Consider the following 20,772-nt stretch of genomic DNA (forward strand, 5'->3'; position numbering starts at 1 on the left):
TGCAAATGACTGTCGTTCTGTGGGTGTTGGGCTGCTCTGCCGAGGCCAGTCCTTTTCTATTCATACAGTAACTGAGATTGTGCCTGGCAGAGCTCTTTTAATTCATCTATATTTTAATGGACTTTTAATTTGTGTTTTAAATGTGTATGCCCCTCCTGATAAACAGGAGCGGGCAGAACTATTTGAAATTTTACCACTGTTTTGTGTTGGGTCTTCCCCCCTGCTGGTGGGAGGTGATTTTAACTGCATACGTGATGGGGAACACCGGCAGGGTGGGGATATTAATCGTAAAGACCGCACTTCTTACCTGCTTAAAAATTTTATTGATGATTTTAATTTGAAAGATTGCTGGAAGGATCTCTTGCCGGAGGACCCGGGCGCCACATGGTCCAATGGAAGAGTGAGCTCCAGAATCGATTTTATTTTTTCCTCTAGAGCTTTTAAACCCCTGAAATGCACGCTCGAGCAGAATATCTTCTCTGATCATAAGCTCCTCTTGGTGGGCCTGGAGCTAGAGGGGGAGCAAAAAGCAAAAAGGGGCCTCTGGAGATTAAACACCACACTCCTAGAGGACCCTGAGATAAAAGAGGAGTTTGTGCGGACCTACCAATGCTGGCAATCACAAAGAAAACCCCACGAGCCTATGCTGCACTGGTGGGAGGGCACCAAATCTAAAATCAGATTTTTTTTTATCAAAGCAGGTAAGAAGAAGGCAAAAATGGAAAAACAGTGGTTTTATGTTCTTAACATGCGTTTAAATGTACTTTTTAAATCTGTTCTTATCAGTTTAATATCTGATACGTCCCCTATCTGGGGACCATATATTAAATGGATTTTTGAGAACGGGGGCCGATTTCGAAGCTTGCTTCCGTCGCCCTATGCATTGACCCGATATGGCAGTATCTTCGGGTACAGTGCACCACCCCCTTACAGGGTTAAAAAGAAAGATTCCTACTTTCATTGCTACCTGCTTGCTGGCTAGCCAGCTAGCCAGCCCTGTGGGCCTTGCTGCTGCTGCAGCCAAAAAACAAAAGGTGGTGCTGCTGCTGCTTCTGCTGCTTCTGCTTCTGCTTGTGTCTGGCCGCTGTTGGAGCGTCCAGGCACAGGACTTCTGCTGCTGCTGACTAAATGGCCTCCTTAATTGGATCATTTGAGTAGCCAGCACACCTGTGCAGGTAGGGCATGACATGATAGGCAGCTGCCTTGATAGCGGGTGGGTGCTGAATGTTCCTAATTGACAAAATAAGATTAATGCTTATGAAGAAATATAAAATCTCATCCCTTCCCCAATATCGCGCCACACCCCTACCCCTTAATTCCCTGGTTGAACTTGATGGACATATGTCTTTTTTCGACCGTACTAACTATGTAACTATGTAACATAACATGGGGGGGGGGGGTCTCCTGGCTGTTCACACAGGTGTGTCATTGCTGTACATTGACCATGCATTGCTTCTGTGGTATTGCAAAGGCAAAGACAAATGCTTCCAGCCATCCATTGCACTAATGGATTGGTCATCAGCTGGCTGTCTATGTCCCGCATCAATATAGACCAAAGTACAGAGGGTTAGGCTATGCTATTGTGCACCTACCTGATGCATCAGAAGGTGCGAGGCCCTTGCTAAATTCTGTGCACAGACTTTGAGATCTATACTTTAGACTGTATCTAAACCTGCTCCAACATGGACTGACATTCTGGCCTACTTTCAGCCGATGCGACTTGTCTGTCGCTGAACAGTCGCTTTTTATGTATTCAGCACCTATGTATAATGTTGTAAAAATGCTCTAGAAGCTAAAGTCGCAGAAATGTCACACATATTTGGCCTGCAACTTTCTGTGCGACAAATTCAGACAGGAAAAATCAGTATAAATCCTTAGAAAATTATCCCCCAGTGTCTCCATCTGCTGGCGGTATTGAATAAGCATTGCTGCACTGATGGGGTATGCATTAGACGAAAAAAAAGAAGAAAAAGAAGAATAATACGCCCAGAAAAGAGGCGAAAAGGAGAAAAACGTAAAAAAACTTGAAAAAAAAGTAAGAGGAAGAGAAGGGAAAAAAAGGTGGAAATGGGTTTAAAAGTGATTTCGGCGGAGAAATATATATATATATATATATATATATATATATATATATATATACGCGCACACACACACATATATATAAACGTATTCTCCGTTGAGATATTGCAGCCGCTGCTGTGTCCAGGCCCAGGAGCCTTAGCACTGTGCTGTGATGTCACTCAATACCACTGACATCACTAGGTGTAAACAACATCTCTCCTTTGCTGTGTATGTGACTATGGAGCTGTTTGGTGATGTCGTCTATTATGGCCTTCATAGAAGCAACAGGAGATTGTTGCATCCATCTAGAACCCTCAGAACTACAGTGCTATGATGTCACTCACTTCCACAGGCCTTGCAGAGTGTAAACAACAACAACCCAGCTTTGTTGTGTATGTAACCATAGGGATTTGTGATGTCACCTAGAACCTTCACAGCAGCGACAGCTTTATGAGGAGCATCAGCACTGCTCTGCCTGAGCAGAACCATCACCGCCATAGGTTGTCAAATAACCCGGGTTTAACCCACACAGGTAAGTCCAATGGGGTGCAGGCATGTCCTCTATGCTTACAGCTTCCCGTGGGTGTTGGTTTGATACCGTTTGGGGACAGCCAAGGAGGCATCTGCAGGCAACAAAGGTAGGTGTGTGCTTGTGTGTGTGTTTCCTATGCAGATCCTAAGCCCAGTGTCACATGCAAGTAGGAGGAGTAAGAAGGGTTCCTGGCAAATCCGGGTTATGGATTGCATTTAAAAAGGCCCCGTGGGAGTGCAATGGGCCCCTGTCTTGCTGCTTAGCAATAATGGTATGGGTTTAGGTTCTGCTGTGTGTACTGGTGGTTGACTGCCCCCCAGCCCAGAGTGTGCATGGAAAATTGTCTGGCAGCCTCCCTGACAGCAAGCAGTGATAGTGCCCATGAAGGGCACCTTGTTGGGCCCGCCCCTTTCACAGTTATCGCTTCTCGGCCTTTTGGCTAAGATCAAGTGTAGTATCTGTTCTTATCAGTTTTTCATGCCGGTGTATAGTAACGCCGGTATGGGGCTGGTGGGGATGGGTGCTGCATGGAGGAGCAGGTGTACCAGGGCTTTCCGGGGCTGGTTCTGAGGAATCAGCTCGACGGCTGCCCCGATGTGACCTGTTCCCTCCGGGTCTCGCCATGAGGCTGAGAGGGTCTAGAGCCGAGGTACTTTTGTGCCTCGGGGAGTGGTGACCCCGAGGTGCCGAAACTCACTGGGAGAATAGGCTCACTGAGTTGAAGCACGGGCACCATAATCTCTTCACCTTGTGGCACTCACCTCTTGATTCCCGGCCTTCTGGCTAGGATCAGAGAAATTTTTATAGATCCGGCCGGATGTCCGGGCAGTATATCTGCACACATTCACTTATTTATTTCTTTTTTTGTCTCACTGTGTCACTTTTTGCGTGTTGTGTGTTCACAGGATTGGTCAGGATGCGGTAGCCCTTCTGGGTGTCCCTCCTGGCGGTCTAGGGGAGGTGTGTGTGGCCATTAGGTTCCGCACCTCCCTGCAAACACCCCGGGTACTCCTGCTTTGGCAGGGTACCTACCGTAATCGGCTCTGCGGGCAGATACCTTGGCTAACGCCAAGGGGGATGCCGGGAGCATTTGTGGTCCCCTAGTAGCTTCGGCGAAAAGGGACATCGAACCTGGAACCTCGCAGGTACCTTTTGGTCCGGAGGCGAAGGGTAAGGTTTGTTGGGGGGCCTCTCTCCTATCGGAGAAGGGCTTGCGATAGACCGCATCCTTTGTGCACGTTTTTTTTAGTGTAACACGTTTGCACTTTTTCTTGCACTTTGGGTGAATCGAAAGCACGTTCCTCGGCTTTAGATAAAAAAAAAAAAAAAAAATCTGTTCTTATCAGTTTAATATCTGATACGTCCCCTATCTGGGGACCATATATTAAATGGATTTTTGAGAACGGGGGCCGATTTCGAAGCTTGCTTCCGTCGCCCTATGCATTGACCCGATATGGCAGTATCTTCGGGTACAGTGCACCACCCCCTTACAGGGTTAAAAAGAAAGATTCCTACTTTCATTGCTACCTGCTTGCTGGCTAGCCAGCTAGCCAGCCCTGTGGGCCTTGCTGCTGCTGCAGCCAAAAAACAAAAGGTGGTGCTGCTGCTGCTTCTGCTGCTTCTGCTTCTGCTTGTGTCTGGCCGCTGTTGGAGCATCCAGGCACAGGACTTCTGCTGCTGCTGACTAAATGGCCTCCTTAATTGGATCATTTGAGTAGCCAGCACACCTGTGCAGGTAGGGCATGACATGATAGGCAGCTGCCTTGATAGCGGGTGGGTGCTGAATGTTCCTAATTGACAAAATAAGATTAATGCTTATGAAGAAATATAAAATCTCATCCCTTCCCCAATATCGCGCCACACCCCTACCCCTTAATTCCCTGGTTGAACTTGATGGACATATGTCTTTTTTCGACCGTACTAACTATGTAACTATGTAACATAACATGGGGGGGGGGGGGGGTCTCCTGGCTGTTCACACAGGTGTGTCATTGCTGTACATTGACCATGCATTGCTTCTGTGGTATTGCAAAGGCAAAGACAAATGCTTCCAGCCATCCATTGCACTAATGGATTGGTCATCAGCTGGCTGTCTATGTCCCGCATCAATATAGACCAAAGTACAGAGGGTTAGGCTATGCTATTGTGCACCTACCTGATGCATCAGAAGGTGCGAGGCCCTTGCTAAATTCTGTGCACAGACTTTGAGATCTATACTTTAGACTGTATCTAAACCTGCTCCAACATGGACTGACATTCTGGCCTACTTTCAGCCGATGCGACTTGTCTGTCGCTGAACAGTCGCTTTTTATGTATTCAGCACCTATGTATAATGTTGTAAAAATGCTCTAGAAGCTAAAGTCGCAGAAATGTCACACATATTTGGCCTGCAACTTTCTGTGCGACAAATTCAGACAGGAAAAATCAGTATAAATCCTTAGAAAATTATCCCCCAGTGTCTCCATCTGCTGGCGGTATTGAATAAGCATTGCTGCACTGATGGGGTATGCATTAGACGAAAAAAAAGAAGAAAAAGAAGAATAATACGCCCAGAAAAGAGGCGAAAAGGAGAAAAACGTAAAAAAACGTGAAAAAAAAGTAAGAGGAAGAGAAGGGAAAAAAAGGTGGAAATGGGTTTAAAAGTGATTTCGGCGGAGAAATATATATATATATATATATATACATATATATATATATATATACGCGCACACACACACATATATATAAACGTATTCTCCGTTGAGATATTGCAGCCGCTGCTGTGTCCAGGCCCAGGAGCCTTAGCACTGTGCTGTGATGTCACTCAATACCACTGACATCACTAGGTGTAAACAACATCTCTCCTTTGCTGTGTATGTGACTATGGAGCTGTTTGGTGATGTCGTCTATTATGGCCTTCATAGAAGCAACAGGAGATTGTTGCATCCATCTAGAACCCTCAGAACTACAGTGCTATGATGTCACTCACTTCCACAGGCCTTGCAGAGTGTAAACAACAACAACCCAGCTTTGTTGTGTATGTAACCATAGGGATTTGTGATGTCACCTAGAACCTTCACAGCAGCGACAGCTTTATGAGGAGCATCAGCACTGCTCTGCCTGAGCAGAACCATCACCGCCATAGGTTGTCAAATAACCCGGGTTTAACCCACACAGGTAAGTCCAATGGGGTGCAGGCATGTCCTCTATGCTTACAGCTTCCCGTGGGTGTTGGTTTGATACCGTTTGGGGACAGCCAAGGAGGCATCTGCAGGCAACAAAGGTAGGTGTGTGCTTGTGTGTGTGTTTCCTATGCAGATCCTAAGCCCAGTGTCACATGCAAGTAGGAGGAGTAAGAAGGGTTCCTGGCAAATCCGGGTTATGGATTGCATTTAAAAAGGCCCCGTGGGAGTGCAATGGGCCCCTGTCTTGCTGCTTAGCAATAATGGTATGGGTTTAGGTTCTGCTGTGTGTACTGGTGGTTGACTGCCCCCCAGCCCAGAGTGTGCATGGAAAATTGTCTGGCAGCCTCCCTGACAGCAAGCAGTGATAGTGCCCATGAAGGGCACCTTGTTGGGCCCGCCCCTTTCACGGTTATCGCTTCTCGGCCTTTTGGCTAAGATCAAGTGTAGTATCTGTTCTTATCAGTTTAATATCTGATACGTCCCCTATCTGGGGACCATATATTAAATGGATTTTTGAGAACGGGGGCCGATTTCGAAGCTTGCTTCCGTCGCCCTATGCATTGACCCGATATGGCAGTATCTTCGGGTACAGTGCACCACCCCCTTACAGGGTTAAAAAGAAAGATTCCTACTTTCATTGCTACCTGCTTGCTGGCTAGCCAGCTAGCCAGCCCTGTGGGCCTTGCTGCTGCTGCAGCCAAGAAACAAAAGGTGGTGCTTCTGCTGCTTCTGCTTCTGCTTGTGTCTGGCTGCTGTTGGAGCGTCCAGGCACAGGACTTCTGCTGCTGCTGACTAAATGGCCTCCTTAATTGGATCATTTGAGTAGCCAGCACACCTGTGCAGGTAGGGCATGACATGATAGGCAGCTGCCTTGATAGCGGGTGGGTGCTGAATGTTCCTAATTGACAAAATAAGATTAATGCTTATGAAGAAATATAAAATCTCATCCCTTCCCCAATATCGCGCCACACCCCTACCCCTTAATTCCCTGGTTGAACTTGATGGACATATGTCTTTTTTCGACCGTACTAACTATATAACTATGTAACATAACATGGGGGGGGGGGGGGGGGGGGGGGGGGTGGGGGGGGTCTCCTGGCTGTTCACACAGGTTGTGTCATTGCTGTAAATTGACCATGCATTGCTTCTGTGGTATTGCAAAGGCAAAGACCAAATGCTTCCAGCCATCCATTGCACTAATGATTGGCCACCTTCTTGGTCATCAGCCAAAGTACAGAGGGTTAGGCTATGCTATTGTGCACCTACCTGATGCATCAGAAGGTGCGAGGCCCTTGCTAAATTCTGTGCACAGACTTTGAGATCTATACTTTAGACTGTATCTAAACCTGCTCCAACATGGACTGACATTCTGGCCTACTTTCAGCCGATGCGACTTGTCTGTCGCTGAACAGTCGCTTTTTATGTATTCAGCACCTATGTATAATGTTGTAAAAATGCTCTAGAAGCTAAAGTCGCAGAAATGTCACACATATTTGGCCTGCAACTTTCTGTGCGACAAATTCAGACAGGAAAAATCAGTATAAATCCTTAGAAAATTATCCCCCAGTGTCTCCATCTGCTGGCGGTATTGAATAAGCATTGCTGCACTGATGGGGTATGCATTAGACGAAAAAAAAGAAGAAAAAGAAGAATAATACGCCCAGAAAAGAGGCGAAAAGGAGAAAAACGTAAAAAAACGTGAAAAAAAAGTAAGAGGAAGAGAAGGGAAAAAAAGGTGGAAATGGGTTTAAAAGTGATTTCGGCGGAGAAATATATATATATATATATATATATATATACATATATATATATATATATACGCGCACACACACACATATATATAAACGTATTCTCCGTTGAGATATTGCAGCCGCTGCTGTGTCCAGGCCCAGGAGCCTTAGCACTGTGCTGTGATGTCACTCAATACCACTGACATCACTAGGTGTAAACAACATCTCTCCTTTGCTGTGTATGTGACTATGGAGCTGTTTGGTGATGTCGTCTATTATGGCCTTCATAGAAGCAACAGGAGATTGTTGCATCCATCTAGAACCCTCAGAACTACAGTGCTATGATGTCACTCACTTCCACAGGCCTTGCAGAGTGTAAACAACAACAACCCAGCTTTGTTGTGTATGTAACCATAGGGATTTGTGATGTCACCTAGAACCTTCACAGCAGCGACAGCTTTATGAGGAGCATCAGCACTGCTCTGCCTGAGCAGAACCATCACCGCCATAGGTTGTCAAATAACCCGGGTTTAACCCACACAGGTAAGTCCAATGGGGTGCAGGCATGTCCTCTATGCTTACAGCTTCCCGTGGGTGTTGGTTTGATACCGTTTGGGGACAGCCAAGGAGGCATCTGCAGGCAACAAAGGTAGGTGTGTGCTTGTGTGTGTGTTTCCTATGCAGATCCTAAGCCCAGTGTCACATGCAAGTAGGAGGAGTAAGAAGGGTTCCTGGCAAATCCGGGTTATGGATTGCATTTAAAAAGGCCCCGTGGGAGTGCAATGGGCCCCTGTCTTGCTGCTTAGCAATAATGGTATGGGTTTAGGTTCTGCTGTGTGTACTGGTGGTTGACTGCCCCCCAGCCCAGAGTGTGCATGGAAAATTGTCTGGCAGCCTCCCTGACAGCAAGCAGTGATAGTGCCCATGAAGGGCACCTTGTTGGGCCCGCCCCTTTCACGGTTATCGCTTCTCGGCCTTTTGGCTAAGATCAAGTGTAGTATCTGTTCTTATCAGTTTAATATCTGATACGTCCCCTATCTGGGGACCATATATTAAATGGATTTTTGAGAACGGGGGCCGATTTCGAAGCTTGCTTCCGTCGCCCTATGCATTGACCCGATATGGCAGTATCTTCGGGTACAGTGCACCACCCCCTTACAGGGTTAAAAAGAAAGATTCCTACTTTCATTGCTACCTGCTTGCTGGCTAGCCAGCTAGCCAGCCCTGTGGGCCTTGCTGCTGCTGCAGCCAAGAAACAAAAGGTGGTGCTTCTGCTGCTTCTGCTTCTGCTTGTGTCTGGCTGCTGTTGGAGCGTCCAGGCACAGGACTTCTGCTGCTGCTGACTAAATGGCCTCCTTAATTGGATCATTTGAGTAGCCAGCACACCTGTGCAGGTAGGGCATGACATGATAGGCAGCTGCCTTGATAGCGGGTGGGTGCTGAATGTTCCTAATTGACAAAATAAGATTAATGCTTATGAAGAAATATAAAATCTCATCCCTTCCCCAATATCGCGCCACACCCCTACCCCTTAATTCCCTGGTTGAACTTGATGGACATATGTCTTTTTTCGACCGTACTAACTATATAACTATGTAACATAACATGGGGGGGGGGGGGGGGGTCTCCTGGCTGTTCACACAGGTGTGTCATTGCTGTAAATTGACCATGCATTGCTTCTGTGGTATTGCAAAGGCAAAGACAAATGCTTCCAGCCATCCATTGCACTAATGGATTGGTCATCAGCTGGCTGTCTATGTCCCGCATCAATATAGACCAAAGTACAGAGGGTTAGGCTATGCTATTGTGCACCTACCTGATGCATCAGAAGGTGCGAGGCCCTTGCTAAATTCTGTGCACAGACTTTGAGATCTATACTTTAGACTGTATCTAAACCTGCTCCAACATGGACTGACATTCTGGCCTACTTTCAGCCGATGCGACTTGTCTGTCGCTGAACAGTCGCTTTTTATGTATTCAGCACCTATGTATAATGTTGTAAAAATGCTCTAGAAGCTAAAGTCGCAGAAATGTCACACATATTTGGCCTGCAACTTTCTGTGCGACAAATTCAGACAGGAAAAATCAGTATAAATCCTTAGAAAATTATCCCCCAGTGTCTCCATCTGCTGGCGGTATTGAATAAGCATTGCTGCACTGATGGGGTATGCATTAGACGAAAAAAAAGAAGAAAAAGAAGAATAATACGCCCAGAAAAGAGGCGAAAAGGAGAAAAACGTAAAAAAACGTGAAAAAAAAGTAAGAGGAAGAGAAGGGAAAAAAAGGTGGAAATGGGTTTAAAAGTGATTTCGGCGGAGAAATATATATATATATATATATATATATATATACATATATATATATATATATACGCGCACACACACACATATATATAAACGTATTCTCCGTTGAGATATTGCAGCCGCTGCTGTGTCCAGGCCCAGGAGCCTTAGCACTGTGCTGTGATGTCACTCAATACCACTGACATCACTAGGTGTAAACAACATCTCTCCTTTGCTGTGTATGTGACTATGGAGCTGTTTGGTGATGTCGTCTATTATGGCCTTCATAGAAGCAACAGGAGATTGTTGCATCCATCTAGAACCCTCAGAACTACAGTGCTATGATGTCACTCACTTCCACAGGCCTTGCAGAGTGTAAACAACAACAACCCAGCTTTGTTGTGTATGTAACCATAGGGATTTGTGATGTCACCTAGAACCTTCACAGCAGCGACAGCTTTATGAGGAGCATCAGCACTGCTCTGCCTGAGCAGAACCATCACCGCCATAGGTTGTCAAATAACCCGGGTTTAACCCACACAGGTAAGTCCAATGGGGTGCAGGCATGTCCTCTATGCTTACAGCTTCCCGTGGGTGTTGGTTTGATACCGTTTGGGGACAGCCAAGGAGGCATCTGCAGGCAACAAAGGTAGGTGTGTGCTTGTGTGTGTGTTTCCTATGCAGATCCTAAGCCCAGTGTCACATGCAAGTAGGAGGAGTAAGAAGGGTTCCTGGCAAATCCGGGTTATGGATTGCATTTAAAAAGGCCCCGTGGGAGTGCAATGGGCCCCTGTCTTGCTGCTTAGCAATAATGGTATGGGTTTAGGTTCTGCTGTGTGTACTGGTGGTTGACTGCCCCCCAGCCCAGAGTGTGCATGGAAAATTGTCTGGCAGCCTCCCTGACAGCAAGCAGTGATAGTGCCCATGAAGGGCACCTTGTTGGGCCCGCCCCTTTCACGGTTATCGCTTCTCGGCCTTTTGGCTAAGATCAAGTGTAGTATCTGTTCTTATCAGTTTAATATCTGATACGTCCCCTATCTGGGGACCATATATTAAATGGATTTTTGAGAACGGGGGCCGATTTCGAAGCTTGCTTCCGTCGCCCTATGCATTGACCCGATATGGCAGTATCTTCGGGTACAGTGCACCACCCCCTTACAGGGTTAAAAAGAAAGATTCCTACTTTCATTGCTACCTGCTTGCTGGCTAGCCAGCTAGCCAGCCCTGTGGGCCTTGCTGCTGCTGCAGCCAAGAAACAAAAGGTGGTGCTTCTGCTGCTTCTGCTTCTGCTTGTGTCTGGCTGCTGTTGGAGCGTCCAGGCACAGGACTTCTGCTGCTGCTGACTAAATGGCCTCCTTAATTGGATCATTTGAGTAGCCAGCACACCTGTGCAGGTAGGGCATGACATGATAGGCAGCTGCCTTGATAGCGGGTGGGTGCTGAATGTTCCTAATTGACAAAATAAGATTAATGCTTATGAAGAAATATAAAATCTCATCCCTTCCCCAATATCGCGCCACACCCCTACCCCTTAATTCCCTGGTTGAACTTGATGGACATATGTCTTTTTTCGACCGTACTAACTATATAACTATGTAACATAACATGGGGGGGGGGGGGGGTCTCCTGGCTGTTCACACAGGTGTGTCATTGCTGTACATTGACCATGCATTGCTTCTGTGGTATTGCAAAGGCAAAGACAAATGCTTCCAGCCATCCATTGCACTAATGGATTGGTCATCAGCTGGCTGTCTATGTCCCGCATCAATATAGACCAAAGTACAGAGGGTTAGGCTATGCTATTGTGCACCTACCTGATGCATCAGAAGGTGCGAGGCCCTTGCTAAATTCTGTGCACAGACTTTGAGATCTATACTTTAGACTGTATCTAAACCTGCTCCAACATGGACTGACATTCTGGCCTACTTTCAGCCGATGCGACTTGTCTGTCGCTGAACAGTCGCTTTTTATGTATTCAGCACCTATGTATAATGTTGTAAAAATGCTCTAGAAGCTAAAGTCGCAGAAATGTCACACATATTTGGCCTGCAACTTTCTGTGCGACAAATTCAGACAGGAAAAATCAGTATAAATCCTTAGAAAATTATCCCCCAGTGTCTCCATCTGCTGGCGGTATTGAATAAGCATTGCTGCACTGATGGGGTATGCATTAGACGAAAAAAAAGAAGAAAAAGAAGAATAATACGCCCAGAAAAGAGGCGAAAAGGAGAAAAACGTAAAAAAACGTGAAAAAAAAGTAAGAGGAAGAGAAGGGAAAAAAAGGTGGAAATGGGTTTAAAAGTGATTTCGGCGGAGAAATATATATATATATATATATATATATATATATATATATATATACGCGCACACACACACATATATATAAACGTATTCTCCGTTGAGATATTGCAGCCGCTGCTGTGTCCAGGCCCAGGAGCCTTAGCACTGTGCTGTGATGTCACTCAATACCACTGACATCACTAGGTGTAAACAACATCTCTCCTTTGCTGTGTATGTGACTATGGAGCTGTTTGGTGATGTCGTCTATTATGGCCTTCATAGAAGCAACAGGAGATTGTTGCATCCATCTAGAACCCTCAGAACTACAGTGCTATGATGTCACTCACTTCCACAGGCCTTGCAGAGTGTAAACAACAACAACCCAGCTTTGTTGTGTATGTAACCATAGGGATTTGTGATGTCACCTAGAACCTTCACAGCAGCGACAGCTTTATGAGGAGCATCAGCACTGCTCTGCCTGAGCAGAACCATCACCGCCATAGGTTGTCAAATAACCCGGGTTTAACCCACACAGGTAAGTCCAATGGGGTGCAGGCATGTCCTCTATGCTTACAGCTTCCCGTGGGTGTTGGTTTGATACCGTTTGGGGACAGCCAAGGAGGCATCTGCAGGCAACAAAGGTAGGTGTGTGCTTGTGTGTGTGTTTCCTATGCAGATCCTAAGCCCAGTGTCACATGCAAGTAGGAGGAGTAAGAAGGGTTCCTGGCAAATCCGGGTTATGGATTGCATTTAAAAAGGCCCCGTGGGAGTGCAATGGGCCCCTGTCTTGCTGCTTAGCAATAATGGTATGGGTTTAGGTTCTGCTGTGTGTACTGGTGGTTGACTGCCCCCCAGCCCAGAGTGTGCATGGAAAATTGTCTGGCAGCCTCCCTGACAGCAAGCAGTGATAGTGCCCATGAAGGGCACCTTGTTGGGCCCGCCCCTTTCACGGTTATCGCTTCTCGGCCTTTTGGCTAAGATCAAGTGTAGTATCTGTTCTTATCAGTTTAATATCTGATACGTCCCCTATCTGGGGACCATATATTAAATGGATTTTTGAGAACGGGGGCCGATTTCGAAGCTTGCTTCCGTCGCCCTATGCATTGACCCGATATGGCAGTATCTTCGGGTACAGTGCACCACCCCCTTACAGGGTTAAAAAGAAAGATTCCTACTTTCATTGCTACCTGCTTGCTGGCTAGCCAGCTAGCCAGCCCTGTGGGCCTTGCTGCTGCTGCAGCCAAAAAACAAAAGGTGGTGCTGCTGCTGCTTCTGCTGCTTCTGCTTCTGCTTGTGTCTGGCCGCTGTTGGAGCGTCCAGGCACAGGACTTCTGCTGCTGCTGACTAAATGGCCTCCTTAATTGGATCATTTGAGTAGCCAGCACACCTGTGCAGGTAGGGCATGACATGATAGGCAGCTGCCTTGATAGCGGGTGGGTGCTGAATGTTCCTAATTGACAAAATAAGATTAATGCTTATGAAGAAATATAAAATCTCATCCCTTCCCCAATATCGCGCCACACCCCTACCCCTTAATTCCCTGGTTGAACTTGATGGACATATGTCTTTTTTCGACCGTACTAACTATGTAACTATGTAACATAACATGGGGGGGGGGGGGGTCTCCTGGCTGTTCACACAGGTGTGTCATTGCTGTACATTGACCATGCATTGCTTCTGTGGTATTGCAAAGGCAAAGACAAATTCTTCCAGCCATCCATTGCACTAATGGATTGGTCATCAGCTGGCTGTCTATGTCCCGCATCAATATAGACCAAAGTACAGAGGGTTAGGCTATGCTATTGTGCACCTACCTGATGCATCAGAAGGTGCGAGGCCCTTGCTAAATTCTGTGCACAGACTTTGAGATCTATACTTTAGACTGTATCTAAACCTGCTCCAACATGGACTGACATTCTGGCCTACTTTCAGCCGATGCGACTTGTCTGTCGCTGAACAGTCGCTTTTTATGTATTCAGCACCTATGTATAATGTTGTAAAAATGCTCTAGAAGCTAAAGTCGCAGAAATGTCACACATATTTGGCCTGCAACTTTCTGTGCGACAAATTCAGACAGGAAAAATCAGTATAAATCCTTAGAAAATTATCCCCCAGTGTCTCCATCTGCTGGCGGTATTGAATAAGCATTGCTGCACTGATGGGGTATGCATTAGACGAAAAAAAAGAAGAAAAAGAAGAATAATACGCCCAGAAAAGAGGCGAAAAGGAGAAAAACGTAAAAAAACGTGAAAAAAAAGTAAGAGGAAGAGAAGGGAAAAAAAGGTGGAAATGGGTTTAAAAGTGATTTCGGCGGAGAAATATATATATATATATATATATATATATATATATATATATATATACGCGCACACACACACATATATATAAACGTATTCTCCGTTGAGATATTGCAGCCGCTGCTGTGTCCAGGCCCAGGAGCCTTAGCACTGTGCTGTGATGTCACTCAATACCACTGACATCACTAGGTGTAAACAACATCTCTCCTTTGCTGTGTATGTGACTATGGAGCTGTTTGGTGATGTCGTCTATTATGGCCTTCATAGAAGCAACAGGAGATTGTTGCATCCATCTAGAACCCTCAGAACTACAGTGCTATGATGTCACTCACTTCCACAGGCCTTGCAGAGTGTAAACAACAACAACCCAGCTTTGTTGTGTATGTAACCATAGGGATTTGTGATGTCACCTAGAACCTTCACAGCAGCGACAGCTTTATGAGGAGCATCAGCACTGCTCTGCCTGAGCAGAACCATCACCGCCATAGGTTGTCAAATAACCCGGGTTTAACCCACACAGGTAAGTCCAATGGGGTGCAGGCATGTCCTCTATGCTTACAGCTTCCCGTGGGTGTTGGTTTGATACCGTTTGGGGACAGCCAAGGAGGCATCTGCAGGCAACAAAGGTAGGTGTGTGCTTGTGTGTGTGTTTCCTATGCAGATCCTAAGCCCAGTGTCACATGCAAGTAGGAGGAGTAAGAAGGGTTCCTGGCAAATCCGGGTTATGGATTGCATTTAAAAAGGCCCCGTGGGAGTGCAATGGGCCCCTGTCTTGCTGCTTAGCAATAATGGTATGGGTTTAGGTTCTGCTGTGTGTACTGGTGGTTGACTGCCCCCCAGCCCAGAGTGTGCATGGAAAATTGTCTGGCAGCCTCCCTGACAGCAAGCAGTGATAGTGCCCATGAAGGGCACCTTGTTGGGCCCGCCCCTTTCACGGTTATCGCTTCTCGGCCTTTTGGCTAAGATCAAGTGTAGTATCTGTTCTTATCAGTTTAATATCTGATACGTCCCCTATCTGGGGACCATATATTAAATGGATTTTTGAGAACGGGGGCCGATTTCGAAGCTTGCTTCCGTCGCCCTATGCATTGACCCGATATGGCAGTATCTTCGGGTACAGTGCACCACCCCCTTACAGGGTTAAAAAGAAAGATTCCTACTTTCATTGCTACCTGCTTGCTGGCTAGCCAGCTAGCCAGCCCTGTGGGCCTTGCTGCTGCTGCAGCCAAAAAACAAAAGGTGGTGCTGCTTCTGCTGCTTCTGCTTCTGCTTGTGTCTGGCCGCTGTTGGAGCGTCCAGGCACAGGACTTCTGCTGCTGCTGACTAAATGGCCTCCTTAATTGGATCATTTGAGTAGCCAGCACACCTGTGCAGGTAGGGCATGACATGATAGGCAGCTGCCTTGATAGCGGGTGGGTGCTGAATGTTCCTAATTGACAAAATAAGATTAATGCTTATGAAGAAATATAAAATCTCATCCCTTCCCCAATATCGCGCCACACCCCTACCCCTTAATTCCCTGGTTGAACTTGATGGACATATGTCTTTTTTCGACCGTACTAACTATGTAACTATGTAACATAACATGGGGGGGGGGGTCTCCTGGCTGTTCACACAGGTGTGTCATTGCTGTACATTGACCATGCATTGCTTCTGTGGTATTGCAAAGGCAAAGACAAATGCTTCCAGCCATCCATTGCACTAATGGATTGGTCATCAGCTGGCTGTCTATGTCCCGCATCAATATAGACCAAAGTACAGAGGGTTAGGCTATGCTATTGTGCACCTACCTGATGCATCAGAAGGTGCGAGGCCCTTGCTAAATTCTGTGCACAGACTTTGAGATCTATACTTTAGACTGTATCTAAACCTGCTCCAACATGGACTGACATTCTGGCCTACTTTCAGCCGATGCGACTTGTCTGTCGCTGAACAGTCGCTTTTTATGTATTCAGCACCTATGTATAATGTTGTAAAAATGCTCTAGAAGCTAAAGTCGCAGAAATGTCACACATATTTGGCCTGCAACTTTCTGTGCGACAAATTCAGACAGGAAAAATCAGTATAAATCCTTAGAAAATTATCCCCCAGTGTCTCCATCTGCTGGCGGTATTGAATAAGCATTGCTGCACTGATGGGGTATGCATTAGACGAAAAAAAAGAAGAAAAAGAAGAATAATACGCCCAGAAAAGAGGCGAAAAGGAGAAAAACGTAAAAAAAACGTGAAAAAAAAGTAAGAGGAAGAGAAGGGAAAAAAAGGTGGAAATGGGTTTAAAAGTGATTTCGGCGGAGAATATATATATATATATATATATATATATATATATATATATATATATATACGCGCACACACACACATATATATAAACGTATTCTCCGTTGAGATATTGCAGCCGCTGCTGTGTCCAGGCCCAGGAGCCTTAGCACTGTGCTGTGATGTCACTCAATACCACTGACATCACTAGGTGTAAACAACATCTCTCCTTTGCTGTGTATGTGACTATGGAGCTGTTTGGTGATGTCGTCTATTATGGCCTTCATAGAAGCAACAGGAGATTGTTGCATCCATCTAGAACCCTCAGAACTACAGTGCTATGATGTCACTCACTTCCACAGGCCTTGCAGAGTGTAAACAACAACAACCCAGCTTTGTTGTGTATGTAACCATAGGGATTTGTGATGTCACCTAGAACCTTCACAGCAGCGACAGCTTTATGAGGAGCATCAGCACTGCTCTGCCTGAGCAGAACCATCACCGCCATAGGTTGTCAAATAACCCGGGTTTAACCCACACAGGTAAGTCCAATGGGGTGCAGGCATGTCCTCTATGCTTACAGCTTCCCGTGGGTGTTGGTTTGATACCGTTTGGGGACAGCCAAGGAGGCATCTGCAGGCAACAAAGGTAGGTGTGTGCTTGTGTGTGTGTTTCCTATGCAGATCCTAAGCCCAGTGTCACATGCAAGTAGGAGGAGTAAGAAGGGTTCCTGGCAAATCCGGGTTATGGATTGCATTTAAAAAGGCCCCGTGGGAGTGCAATGGGCCCCTGTCTTGCTGCTTAGCAATAATGGTATGGGTTTAGGTTCTGCTGTGTGTACTGGTGGTTGACTGCCCCCCAGCCCAGAGTGTGCATGGAAAATTGTCTGGCAGCCTCCCTGACAGCAAGCAGTGATAGTGCCCATGAAGGGCACCTTGTTGGGCCCGCCCCTTTCACGGTTATCGCTTCTCGGCCTTTTGGCTAAGATCAAGTGTAGTATCTGTTCTTATCAGTTTAATATCTGATACGTCCCCTATCTGGGGACCATATATTAAATGGATTTTTGAGAACGGGGGCCGATTTCGAAGCTTGCTTCCGTCGCCCTATGCATTGACCCGATATGGCAGTATCTTCGGGTACAGTGCACCACCCCCTTACAGGGTTAAAAAGAAAGATTCCTACTTTCATTGCTACCTGCTTGCTGGCTAGCCAGCTAGCCAGCCCTGTGGGCCTTGCTGCTGCTGCAGCCAAAAAACAAAAGGTGGTGCTGCTGCTGCTTCTGCTGCTTCTGCTTCTGCTTGTGTCTGGCCGCTGTTGGAGCGTCCAGGCACAGGACTTCTGCTGCTGCTGACTAAATGGCCTCCTTAATTGGATCATTTGAGTAGCCAGCACACCTGTGCAGGTAGGGCATGACATGATAGGCAGCTGCCTTGATAGCGGGTGGGTGCTGAATGTTCCTAATTGACAAAATAAGATTAATGCTTATGAAGAAATATAAAATCTCATCCCTTCCCCAATATCGCGCCACACCCCTACCCCTTAATTCCCTGGTTGAACTTGATGGACATATGTCTTTTTTCGACCGTACTAACTATGTAACTATGTAACATAACATGGGGGGGGGGGGGTCTCCTGGCTGTTCACACAGGTGTGTCATTGCTGTACATTGACCATGCATTGCTTCTGTGGTATTGCAAAGGCAAAGACAAATGCTTCCAGCCATCCATTGCACTAATGGATTGGTCATCAGCTGGCTGTCTATGTCCCGCATCAATATAGACCAAAGTACAGAGGGTTAGGCTATGCTATTGTGCACCTACCTGATGCATCAGAAGGTGCGAGGCCCTTGCTAAATTCTGTGCACAGACTTTGAGATCTATACTTTAGACTGTATCTAAACCTGCTCCAACATGGACTGACATTCTGGCCTACTTTCAGCCGATGCGACTTGTCTGTCGCTGAACAGTCGCTTTTTATGTATTCAGCACCTATGTATAATGTTGTAAAAATGCTCTAGAAGCTAAAGTCGCAGAAATGTCACACATATTTGGCCTGCAACTTTCTGTGCGACAAATTCAGACAGGAAAAATCAGTATAAATCCTTAGAAAATTATCCCCCAGTGTCTCCATCTGCTGGCGGTATTGAATAAGCATTGCTGCACTGATGGGGTATGCATTAGACGAAAAAAAAGAAGAAAAAGAAGAATAATACGCCCAGAAAGAGGCGAAAAGGAGAAAAACGTAAAAAAAACGTGAAAAAAAAGTAAGAGGAAGAGAAGGGAAAAAAAGGTGGAAATGGGTTTAAAAGTGATTTCGGCGGAGAAATATATATATTTATATATATATATATATATATATATATATATATATATATATATACGCGCACACACACATATATATAAACGTATTCTCCGTTGAGATATTGCAGCCGCTGCTGTGTCCAGGCCCAGGAGCCTTAGCACTGTGCTGTGATGTCACTCAATACCACTGACATCACTAGGTGTAAACAACATCTCTCCTTTGCTGTGTATGTGACTATGGAGCTGTTTGGTGATGTCGTCTATTATGGCCTTCATAGAAGCAACAGGAGATTGTTGCATCCATCTAGAACCCTCAGAACTACAGTGCTATGATGTCACTCACTTCCACAGGCCTTGCAGAGTGTAAACAACAACAACCCAGCTTTGTTGTGTATGTAACCATAGGGATTTGTGATGTCACCTAGAACCTTCACAGCAGCGACAGCTTTATGAGGAGCATCAGCACTGCTCTGCCTGAGCAGAACCATCACCGCCATAGGTTGTCAAATAACCCGGGTTTAACCCACACAGGTAAGTCCAATGGGGTGCAGGCATGTCCTCTATGCTTACAGCTTCCCGTGGGTGTTGGTTTGATACCGTTTGGGGACAGCCAAGGAGGCATCTGCAGGCAACAAAGGTAGGTGTGTGCTTGTGTGTGTGTTTCCTATGCAGATCCTAAGCCCAGTGTCACATGCAAGTAGGAGGAGTAAGAAGGGTTCCTGGCAAATCCGGGTTATGGATTGCATTTAAAAAGGCCCCGTGGGAGTGCAATGGGCCCCTGTCTTGCTGCTTAGCAATAATGGTATGGGTTTAGGTTCTGCTGTGTGTACTGGTGGTTGACTGCCCCCCAGCCCAGAGTGTGCATGGAAAATTGTCTGGCAGCCTCCCTGACAGCAAGCAGTGATAGTGCCCATGAAGGGCACCTTGTTGGGCCCGCCCCTTTCACGGTTATCGCTTCTCGGCCTTTTGGCTAAGATCAAGTGTAGTATCTGTTCTTATCAGTTTAATATCTGATACGTCCCCTATCTGGGGACCATATATTAAATGGATTTTTGAGAACGGGGGCCGATTTCGAAGCTTGCTTCCGTCGCCCTATGCATTGACCCGATATGGCAGTATCTTCGGGTACAGTGCACCACCCCCTTACAGGGTTAAAAAGAAAGATTCCTACTTTCATTGCTACCTGCTTGCTGGCTAGCCAGCTAGCCAGCCCTGTGGGCCTTGCTGCTGCTGCAGCCAAAAAACAAAAGGTGGTGCTGCTGCTGCTTCTGCTGCTTCTGCTTCTGCTTGTGTCTGGCCGCTGTTGGAGCGTCCAGGCACAGGACTTCTGCTGCTGCTGACTAAATGGCCTCCTTAATTGGATCATTTGAGTAGCCAGCACACCTGTGCAGGTAGGGCATGACATGATAGGCAGCTGCCTTGATAGCGGGTGGGTGCTGAATGTTCCTAATTGACAAAATAAGATTAATGCTTATGAAGAAATATAAAATCTCATCCCTTCCCCAATATCGCGCCACACCCCTACCCCTTAATTCCCTGGTTGAACTTGATGGACATATGTCTTTTTTCGACCGTACTAACTATGTAACTATGTAACATAACATGGGGGGGGGTCTCCTGGCTGTTCACACAGGTGTGTCATTGCTGTACATTGACCATGCATTGCTTCTGTGGTATTGCAAAGGCAAAGACAAATGCTTCCAGCCATCCATTGCACTAATGGATTGGTCATCAGCTGGCTGTCTATGTCCCGCATCAATATAGACCAAAGTACAGAGGGTTAGGCTATGCTATTGTGCACCTACCTGATGCATCAGAAGGTGCGAGGCCCTTGCTAAATTCTGTGCACAGACTTTGAGATCTATACTTTA

General features: G+C 46.3%; 9 non-coding genes and 1 pseudogene across 9 annotated transcripts; all 10 read left to right on the forward strand.

Annotated features, from left to right (window-relative positions):
- Positions 1–735: 735 nt before the first annotated feature.
- On the forward strand, positions 736–925 carry LOC130310099 (U2 spliceosomal RNA). The gene has a single exon (XR_008858660.1). It is a non-coding gene; the product is annotated as a U2 spliceosomal RNA (small nuclear RNA).
- A 2,087-nt stretch (positions 926–3,012) lies between these two features.
- LOC130310105 (U2 spliceosomal RNA) lies at positions 3,013–3,122 on the forward strand (annotated as a pseudogene).
- Positions 3,123–3,894: 772 nt separating this feature from the next.
- Positions 3,895–4,078, forward strand: LOC130310102 (U2 spliceosomal RNA). The gene has a single exon (XR_008858662.1). It is a non-coding gene; the product is annotated as a U2 spliceosomal RNA (small nuclear RNA).
- Positions 4,079–6,168: 2,090 nt separating this feature from the next.
- Positions 6,169–6,359, forward strand: LOC130310089 (U2 spliceosomal RNA). Its single transcript, XR_008858650.1, has one exon. It is a non-coding gene; the product is annotated as a U2 spliceosomal RNA (small nuclear RNA).
- Positions 6,360–8,449: 2,090 nt separating this feature from the next.
- On the forward strand, positions 8,450–8,640 carry LOC130310090 (U2 spliceosomal RNA). Its single transcript, XR_008858651.1, has one exon. It is a non-coding gene; the product is annotated as a U2 spliceosomal RNA (small nuclear RNA).
- A 2,091-nt stretch (positions 8,641–10,731) lies between these two features.
- On the forward strand, positions 10,732–10,922 carry LOC130310091 (U2 spliceosomal RNA). Its single transcript, XR_008858652.1, has one exon. It is a non-coding gene; the product is annotated as a U2 spliceosomal RNA (small nuclear RNA).
- Positions 10,923–13,003: 2,081 nt separating this feature from the next.
- LOC130310092 (U2 spliceosomal RNA) lies at positions 13,004–13,194 on the forward strand. The gene has a single exon (XR_008858653.1). It is a non-coding gene; the product is annotated as a U2 spliceosomal RNA (small nuclear RNA).
- A 2,091-nt stretch (positions 13,195–15,285) lies between these two features.
- LOC130310093 (U2 spliceosomal RNA) lies at positions 15,286–15,476 on the forward strand. The gene has a single exon (XR_008858654.1). It is a non-coding gene; the product is annotated as a U2 spliceosomal RNA (small nuclear RNA).
- A 2,086-nt stretch (positions 15,477–17,562) lies between these two features.
- Positions 17,563–17,753, forward strand: LOC130310094 (U2 spliceosomal RNA). Its single transcript, XR_008858655.1, has one exon. It is a non-coding gene; the product is annotated as a U2 spliceosomal RNA (small nuclear RNA).
- A 2,098-nt stretch (positions 17,754–19,851) lies between these two features.
- On the forward strand, positions 19,852–20,042 carry LOC130310095 (U2 spliceosomal RNA). The gene has a single exon (XR_008858656.1). It is a non-coding gene; the product is annotated as a U2 spliceosomal RNA (small nuclear RNA).
- Positions 20,043–20,772: the final 730 nt, after the last annotated feature.

The sequence above is a fragment of the Hyla sarda genome, unplaced genomic scaffold (genome assembly GCF_029499605.1).
Source record: "Hyla sarda isolate aHylSar1 unplaced genomic scaffold, aHylSar1.hap1 scaffold_1551, whole genome shotgun sequence".
In the NCBI taxonomy this organism is placed as follows: Eukaryota; Metazoa; Chordata; class Amphibia; order Anura; family Hylidae; genus Hyla; species Hyla sarda.